At 48.5% G+C, this 8,403-nt stretch overlaps 1 long non-coding RNA gene across 1 annotated transcript in view; it reads left to right on the plus strand.

Annotated features, from left to right (window-relative positions):
* The first annotated feature begins 417 nt into the window (after positions 1-417).
* The window catches only part of LOC125615367, a 10,230-nt gene continuing 2,244 nt past the window's right edge, over positions 418-8,403 (plus strand). The window contains exon 1 of the long non-coding RNA XR_007345975.1: positions 418-2,673. This is a non-coding gene — a long non-coding RNA (uncharacterized LOC125615367). The remainder of the gene's footprint in view (positions 2,674-8,403) is intronic.

Genomic DNA, 8,403 nt, shown 5'->3' on the forward strand with positions numbered 1-8,403 from the left:
GCTAGTGATGGTCTAAAATTTGGGGGCCAACAGAGGTGAGGCAAAGAACCTCACCCCCCCACTGGTGCATAGGCCTATCCACAAGTATGGCTGTATGCTGGACCGGTAGTCAGTGACGGGTATGATCCAATTGCAGTGGTACCAACCTAAGACAGGAGGCTGACGCCTAGAGGTCAGCTCATCCGATGACAGGTAAGGACCATATGTAGAATTGGACAACCTAACAGGCACAGTCCCTAAGCCACATTGCTTGTTGCTTAATTAAACAGAAGGGGGGAGATGTTGAGAGCCATAGCCAAGTAGGAATGAGGCATGGCATTTTTGGTTGAAAGGTGACCCCAGCAAGCCATTGAGATGATAATGATTATGTTAAGATGTGCATTCAATTGGAGATTAGACCCTGCTGTCTGCCTAGGCCTGCTACTTTGGAGCTCTCGCAGAACTCCTGGAGAGTTCCCATTGGTTGGGGAAGTGTAGTAGGAGGGAATTCCAGAGGAGGGATTTCCTGTTGGGGTAGTGTGTCCTGGGAGAAGGCCGCGTGTGTGGGATTCGCAGGAGGTTTGGAAATAAAGCTTGTTCCTGCTTGAGTGGCTCGTGATTTTGTGCCCAGCCAGACTGCGGCAGGGTGGAGCCTCTCTGTGTCATGGATTTTCATCTGTGAAGTGGGTATGATACAACCTGAACCTGCCTCTAGTCTGTTGCGAGGTGAAGGTGTTCCATATGTCCATGCTCACGCCAAAGCCGTCCACTGCTGGCCCTGTGGATGCTCAGCTCTGCAGTAGCTTCCCCGGCACTGAAGCCTCTGTTGGTCCTGTAACCTTGTGAGGAGATGAAATGGCAGGGGTGATTCCTCTGAGAGAATTTTAAAACTAGATCAAAATCACATTCACGAGTGTTAGGAGGTCTCTCTTCTTTTTGGACCTAAGTTTTTTTCTCCTTTAAACCAAGGAGACACCTGGTTCCCATATCTTGGAAATTCATTTCAAAACATAGTCAAAGACAACAATGTAAAAATATGGTCCCACGATATACCTGCTGCTCTTCTCTACGCCCAGAGATGATTTGCCATTCTTGGTGGGGCTCTCAGCTGAGGGGAGAAGACATTCACTCAGGCCTCCTGGGATAGGTGGTGGATGGGTGTGGCCAGGCTGGGAGGCAGAGAGCAACTCTGAGCACGCAGCACACCACAGGCTGAGGCTTGGCCCACTGCCCCAGGGCAGCTTTTCTTTTCTTTTTCTCTTTTCTTTCAAATGGTCGCATGCTGCATGGTTCGCCCACACCATGTCCCCAGGATGGGAACAACCCACATCTTAAAGGAGGAATAGGTCTTAACTATTCTCAGGGTAACTTCAGTTAACTGGCAAGTCCCCAGCCCCAGCTGACTCGCAGATGTGCTCTGCTGACACAGAGCCTCAGGATATCAAATGAGCAGGTGAGCCTGTGTCGCGCCTTCATGGACACGTGGGTCGATGTCTGACCCAAGGGGAGAGTAGGCTGGGGGCGGGTGGTTGATGTGAATGACTGAAGTAATATTTCTCGGCCAAGTGTTGTGTTTTTGTTTGTTTTGTTTTGTTTTTCTTTCTTTTTTTGCCAAAGAGGAACTGTTTATCTTGAGAGTCCCTCTCTGAACCATTCCTTGTTTTTTTAAAAAAATCAGTTTCAAAGATAAGTTTTTAAATTATTTTTAATTACTTGTCAACATTAAAGGTTGCCTTTCAACATTAAAAATCGCCTGCTCTGACCAATCACATAAGCAAGAGGAAGTAGATGAGAACAGACACTTGTGCTGAGGTTGAGTCATTCTGTAGCTCTATGATATGGGATTTCTCAGCCAGCAGGATTGGCCTCATTCCTTCACTTATGAATTTTAATAATTTCCTTAACTTACTTGCCCGCTCACTGTATATGGGGGAAGTTTTGAAGATTCTGGAAGCATATTTCAATGGTCCTATTGAGTCACCCTTCCTGCTTCTGTGCCCTTTGGCATGAGATTCTCAGAGTCTGCTCACTTTGGGTTGAGGACATGACTTCCACCTTTGACTCTGGGCCTCCAAAGTAACTTACATGTGACATAAGCAGAGAGAATTAGCTCACATGCTTTCACTTCCACCATTACCTGGAAAACACCTGAAAAGCACAGTGAGCACCAGCCAAACTTAGCTTGGAGCAGTCACCCTGCCTGGCTCCGGACATGGGGACAAACCCTACCCAAACCAGCCAAGTTCCGATTTTCCCAGCCTACCCTCTGCTGACAGGTACACTTGAGAGTTAAATAAATGGACATTGTCATATCCTGCTGGGATGTTAGAGGTCATTTATACACAGCACTTTTGAGGCATTAATTGACACAAAAATAAACCAAAAGATACTACAAGGGCTAAAATTCCACAGCCCTATTCCTGATGGTTTAGTGTGACAATGTTTTGGGAATACAGTTGACCCTGGAAAAGTGTGGGAGTAGGAACACTGACATCCCATAGAGTCAAAAATCCACTTACAACTTTTAACTCTCTAAATCCTGGACGACGAATGGCCTGCTGTTGACAGGAAGCCCCACTGATAACAAAAATAGTGGGTTAACACGTATCTTGTGTGTTTCATGTGTTACACACAGAGAAACACTGGAGAACTGAGAGAGCTCACCTTTGACTGTGCCGTGGGTCTTCCTGGAAGGTGAGAAGCTCTCGTGGAGAGGTTTAGCATCCCCTGCCCTCTTAGTAGACACACTCACAGCCCAGCCACAGAAAATTGTGATGGTGGGATAGTGAATTCCACAGTCGATTTCTTACAGTTTTGATTTAATACTGCATCTTTCGTATTTCAGTTTTTCTTTTCATTTGGGGAAAGATATTTCCAGAGAGGGCGGAAGGCAATCCCTTGGTCCATGCTGATGTTTACAGAGGTATCCAAGTAGTAGGGCAGGGTCTGAGGTGGACATTTGTTTAGAACCTGTTGAGTATCATCTTTGTGCTGGTGACAGTCCTTCACCTGCCAACCACCAGGGGGTGCTGTGTGGGTCAGCAGGAGGCAGGACAGCCCCTGCTCAGTGGCTGACCCCCAAACCTTCTTCTTGCTTAGCATATTCCACAACCAAGGTTTACAGAGATAACATCTCACTTTAACAACTTCCCTTGAAGCTAGTGGTGGTGTTATGTGTTGAGTGGTGTCCACCCAGAAGATATGCTGAAGTCCTAGTCCCCATCCCTCAGGATGTGGCCTTAATTTGGAAAGAGGGTCAGGGTAGATGTCTTCCATTGAGATGAGATCGTATTGGAGCAGCAGGGTCCTTAATCCAACATGACCCAGGTCGTCTGAGCAAGAGGGAGATTTGGGTAGTGAGATGCCAGACGAAGGATGCTGTGGAAATCCCGAAGGAGGACAGCCACAACCTGCTGACCGACACTGGAGGGACACGGCCATGAGAAGAGGAGCACTGGGCTGGCAGAGGTTGGAGGAGCAGGGGAGAAAGCTCTCCTGGAGGCGCTGGAGGGCACAGCTCTGCTGGGGTCTTGATTTCAGACTCCTGGCCTCCAAAATTGTGGGGCGATACATTTCTGCTGTCTTAAGGCACCCACATTGTGGCGCTTCATTATGGCACTCGGAACCAGCAGATTATCATATGAATCTTGGACACAAAATAGGGAACTCTGAGACAGAGGTCTTCTTTCTGTCTTTCCTTTTTTCTTTCTCTTTCTTTTGATAAAGGGAAAAGATGTGGTTATGGGGTTGCTCCCAACCATTCCCTTTCTTTCCACTGTGAACACCAATGTGATGATTGATTCTAATAATGGGGCAGTGGCAGCCACCCTATTAGGTGCGGACCCGTGGAAAGAGGAGAGGGCCCTGGGTTTACGTGGTGTTGATGAGCTGCTATTCTTGCCCTGTGCTGACTGCATCTAGAATTACTAAAGTGAAAAAAAATCATGATTTCCTAACTGGTCAATGGGTCAATTAAATTAATTTCTGCCATTTGTCACCCAAGGAGCTCTTAATGGGTACAGCAGAATTGAGTTTGCCATCTATTCTTGGTGCATGGCAGAGGGGTAGTGGTGCCCTTTAATATTTACTGATAACTATTATATATATATATAAATTAATTAATTCTAGGAACTCGGGACACAGCAGTAAGTGAAACTCACCATAATGCCCATCTTTGTAGGGCACTGCGTCTGCCTATCCCTTCTCCTAGAGGTGTCTGAGGCACTTCTAGTGGCGTGCCCCTTGGCGTCTTCTCTGTCAGATGCTTTTCAGAGGAAACAGAGCTGTGAGCTGCTGTTCAGATGTCCTTCTCCAATGCCCTTGCCCACACCACTTCAGGTTCCCCTCAGAGCTCAGCTAACGGTTGATTCTCCCCTCAATTGTAATTTAAAAACCAGACACAACACGAGGAAATGCAGAACTTGATTTGGGATCAGTCACTGAGGTGACTGTCCCGTGTCGGGTCTCATGACAGAACTTCCTGCCACCAGGCCGCCATTCCTCCATGGCCCTCTGCTTGGGACAGAGGAAGGCCAGGCACCTGTCGCTGTGTAAAATCAGGAGCCGTGGAGGCCACCTGTTTCGGCTCCAGCCCGTCCTGCCTCTGAGCTTGACTTAGGGCCTGTCCTACCCCTCCAGGGCTGTCCTGGGTGTTGATGCCTCCGGTTTTGCTTTTGCTCTTGTTTTTCTTCCTACTTATCTCCTTTTTCTGATAGGCTGCTGCGGGTCCTAAAATATTTTTAGGCTTGCTGGGAGGTGAGCTTAGGATGGCATGGATGTGCGTGAGGCAGGCAGTCCTTTTTATTGGTGCCTTTTCTGACTTTAAAAAAAAAGTCAACGTCTAAATTTAGGGAGGAAAAACATTCTAACCTGGGCCCTTTCCAGAGAAAGAGAGAGAAAAATCTAAAGTTTCAATATTATAAATATGTCTGTTCTGATGAGAATTGTTAGTGCCATTCAAGAGAAAGAAAACCCAACATGTGATAAAAGAAAAACTTTGGAAAAGAGTAGAATCTATAAATGGTTTCATTCAAAGGGCTGTTTTTAATGTTGCTGTGGTGACAGATTAAGAAGGAGAAACTTGAACCAGACCTCTGACCCATCACGGGGTCAAAGGTTGCCTCTGTCTGTGTTCGGACTCCTTTGACAACTTCCTGTATAATTTGACTATTATTTGCGTGTCTGGGCACTGTCTGACCCCCGAGTCTGGAAAAATGAGAAAGGCCGGCTGCATTTCAAGGCCATATGGGCCGCAGCGAGGGAGGGCACGTTTAATCAAATTTGGGTGGGAAACACTGTCTGATCCCAGGTTGGGGAGAGAGGCTCACGTGGGGTTTCCAACAGACGGGCAGAGGGAGGGTCAGATGACAGCATGGCTGTGGTTTGGGGTGCACATCCCCTGCCAGAAGCTGTAGGGCTGCAACAGAATTTTGAATTTGGAAGCAGATCAGTTATGAAAGAAAGAAAGAGGTGCTGGTGGCATTTCAAATCGCAAGTGGACTTCTGCCATGGAAGTCCAGAAAGACTACAGTTTCCAAATCCAAATAAGTTCATCTCTAAGGCAGGCTCCACTCACAGGAAGACAGGCACGGTGGGGAGAGATTTTTTCTACCCAGGTCTTCATGGTAGAAAATCCTGTATTTGATTTTGTGAATTAATAAACAGCTTTACTAAATGGTCACTGAAAACGATGAGCACCTTTCTCAATTTGAGGCAGTTACTGAAAAGAAACATAGCAGTTACTCAGGGGTTCTGAACAGCATGAAATCATATGCACAGCCACACCATATTTCGATGCCAGCAAAGGCAAGCTAAGGATATTTTAGTTGGCTTGTAGGGTCTGTTGTGGTGAATGGATATACTCACAGACTCAAGGGAACCAGGTGTTAGTAGGAAAGTCCTGGAAGCAATGGTGTCCCTTAGTATGAACTGCATTTGTGCCATCGGCATGGTCCTTTTGAGATAGCTAGTGATGGAGGAGGACAGAGACTGGCCTCAGAGACCCCACCAGGGAGCCGGGAGTGTTCCACTCTTTCCATCTTACAGAACAAGGACACTGGGCATGAACAAAGCACCGTAGGCTTGGCTTTAGTTACCTGGTCCAGAGGATTCAGACCCAGATTCAGCTATAATGTGACACCTGAGTGTTACCCCACAGTCACCCAAAGTACCCCCCAGGTCTGGTGCTTTTTATGTCTTTCCTGCAAAATTGGAAAGAAAGTCAATTGATTTCTGAGATCTTCAGGTATTAGACTAGCAAGCTTGTTTTAGGTTTTAGTCAGTTCCCATAAAGTTGAAATGTCAAGGGACAGGGAAGGGCTAGCCTTGAGCTATCTCCAAGAAAGGCTAAGATCTTGGGGGGAAGTGACTTACCTTCCTCTTCTGGTAACTAACATTATAAAACACTCAAGTTAATTCATTTGGAGATACTCTGGGTGAAATTCGTCTTCTGGCTATTGAAGATTTTTTTTTTTTCCCCTTTGGTAGAGGAGACATTTAGAAGAAACCAGTGGCATGGAAATAGACACAACTTATTGAGCACTTGCTGTGTATTAAACACTGTGCACTTGTTCATAAATACATTCCATCTCACAACCAAAGCTGAAGGGGTGCCTCAGGATCCCCATTTTGGATAAGGAGAAATGAAGCTCTGTGAATGTTGGTGGCGCGCAGGTGTCCTGGTCACGGCTGTAGGACTCCACCCACCCCAGGACCGCCTTTGAAGAAAGCAGCCTTATACCCAGCAGAAGCGTAGAGTGCGCTTTACATTTCTGACCTTGGCTGGATTTATGTAAAGTTTCTTATTTTGGCTTCTTGAGCTGAGCATGGAGGAAAGGAAGCCCACAGGAAGAGAACCGGAGTCTCGGGCCCCATCATTTCTTCCTCCTGGGCCTCAGTTACTTCACCCAACAGCAATGCACAGAGACTGTGCCGGAGACTGCCTGTGTCCAGGGGTCCTCCCACAGGAGAGGGGTCTGGTTTTCCTTTCTTCTCTGGTAACATTTCAAGAACATTCAGTCACCGGGGCCGTGGTAGGTGCCTTGCAGCACATTTTTCCAAGGCCAAGGCCACTTTCTTTCCCAGTGCTGATGGACATTGAGCTCAGGGCATGCTGGTGAGGGCCATGCCCTGAGCTATCTATTATGTTGATGGACATGGTACCTGTGTTTGGCTTGGGGTTAATGATCACCTTTCCCCTGGGGCCTTATGTCCCCTTGCAAGGCAAGCTGTGGGTTATGTCAGGCCCCTATTAAATATCAAGAGCCCTCCATCTGCCTCTGTCTTTCCTCTGAAAGACCGCCAGACAGCCAAGGTCATGGCCACATATGCCCTGCAGCTCCCCGAGCAGGAGGGGGGAGGGCAGGTGGGAGCTGCCTGTCTCCACTAAGCTGGACACAAAGAGCTGTTATTCTAGATCCCTCTCTGCACACTGCGGGGCTCTAGCCGGGAGACCCAGCATGTACACTCCCTAGGCCACACTTGTCCATTTCATTTTTATCCACGCACTTCTTCCTGCAGTCACAGATCAGACATGAGGACTCCCTCTGGGTTCAGGAAATTCAGATGAACCAGGCTTTCGCCTCCCCAGCAGAACAGGGAGACCAGGGAGCATTGGCTTAACTGGGCCCTGAACTCCATCCTGAGGCGTGGCACTCCAATGATTGAGCCAAAGTCCAATTGAGCCAAATGGAGAGAGAAGCATGTCTCTGATGGGGCAGGACAGGGAAGAGCTAGGGCAGATGACGAGGCTTCCCTTCTGGCCCTGACCCTGGATGAGTCCCATTGCCTCTCTTGGCCCCCATGAATACTAAAACTGCTGCTCTGGGTGTCCAGGAGGGTTGAACCACTGGCTGCAGGAGAGCAGGGCTGGGCCCACGGGGAGTGAGGAAACCTGCGCATTCTCGGCCTCAGCAACTGGAGATCACATCAGCGCCCTGAGCCTACGGACTCCACCTGTGAACTCTGGGTGGAAGGCAGCTCCTGCTGGCCTCACGGCGCAGAGCAGACTTGAAAGGGAAGGTGGGTGCCCCAGGTCCTGCTGCACACAGGGCTTCCACGGCACCAGCACGGGGACTGTTTAGGAGAGGCCCACATGTCAGGGGACAGTGAGCTTAAGAGAAGGCAGCCCAGCGTAATGCACAGGAGCCACTATTCACAGGGCAGCCCCAGCTCCTCCTGAGCATCCCTTTTCCCCCCGAGGAGCCATGCTGTCCCTCAAGAGGCAAAGCCAGTCTCTCTTTTTCTCCAGCTACTGTGATGCTTATCCTCCTGCTCCTGATGAATCCACCCCTGAGCACGTTCCACGTGTCCTCAGAGCCGTTCACTGCCCTGGGTCTCAACCTGCCTCGGCCCTGAGTGCCCGCTCCAAATCAGAAAAAAGAGGAGAGAGAGAGAGAGAGAGAGAGAGAGAGAGAGAGAGAGAGA

This window comes from Marmota marmota, unplaced genomic scaffold, assembly GCF_001458135.2.
Source record: "Marmota marmota marmota unplaced genomic scaffold, marMar, whole genome shotgun sequence".
Taxonomy (NCBI): Eukaryota; Metazoa; Chordata; class Mammalia; order Rodentia; family Sciuridae; genus Marmota; species Marmota marmota.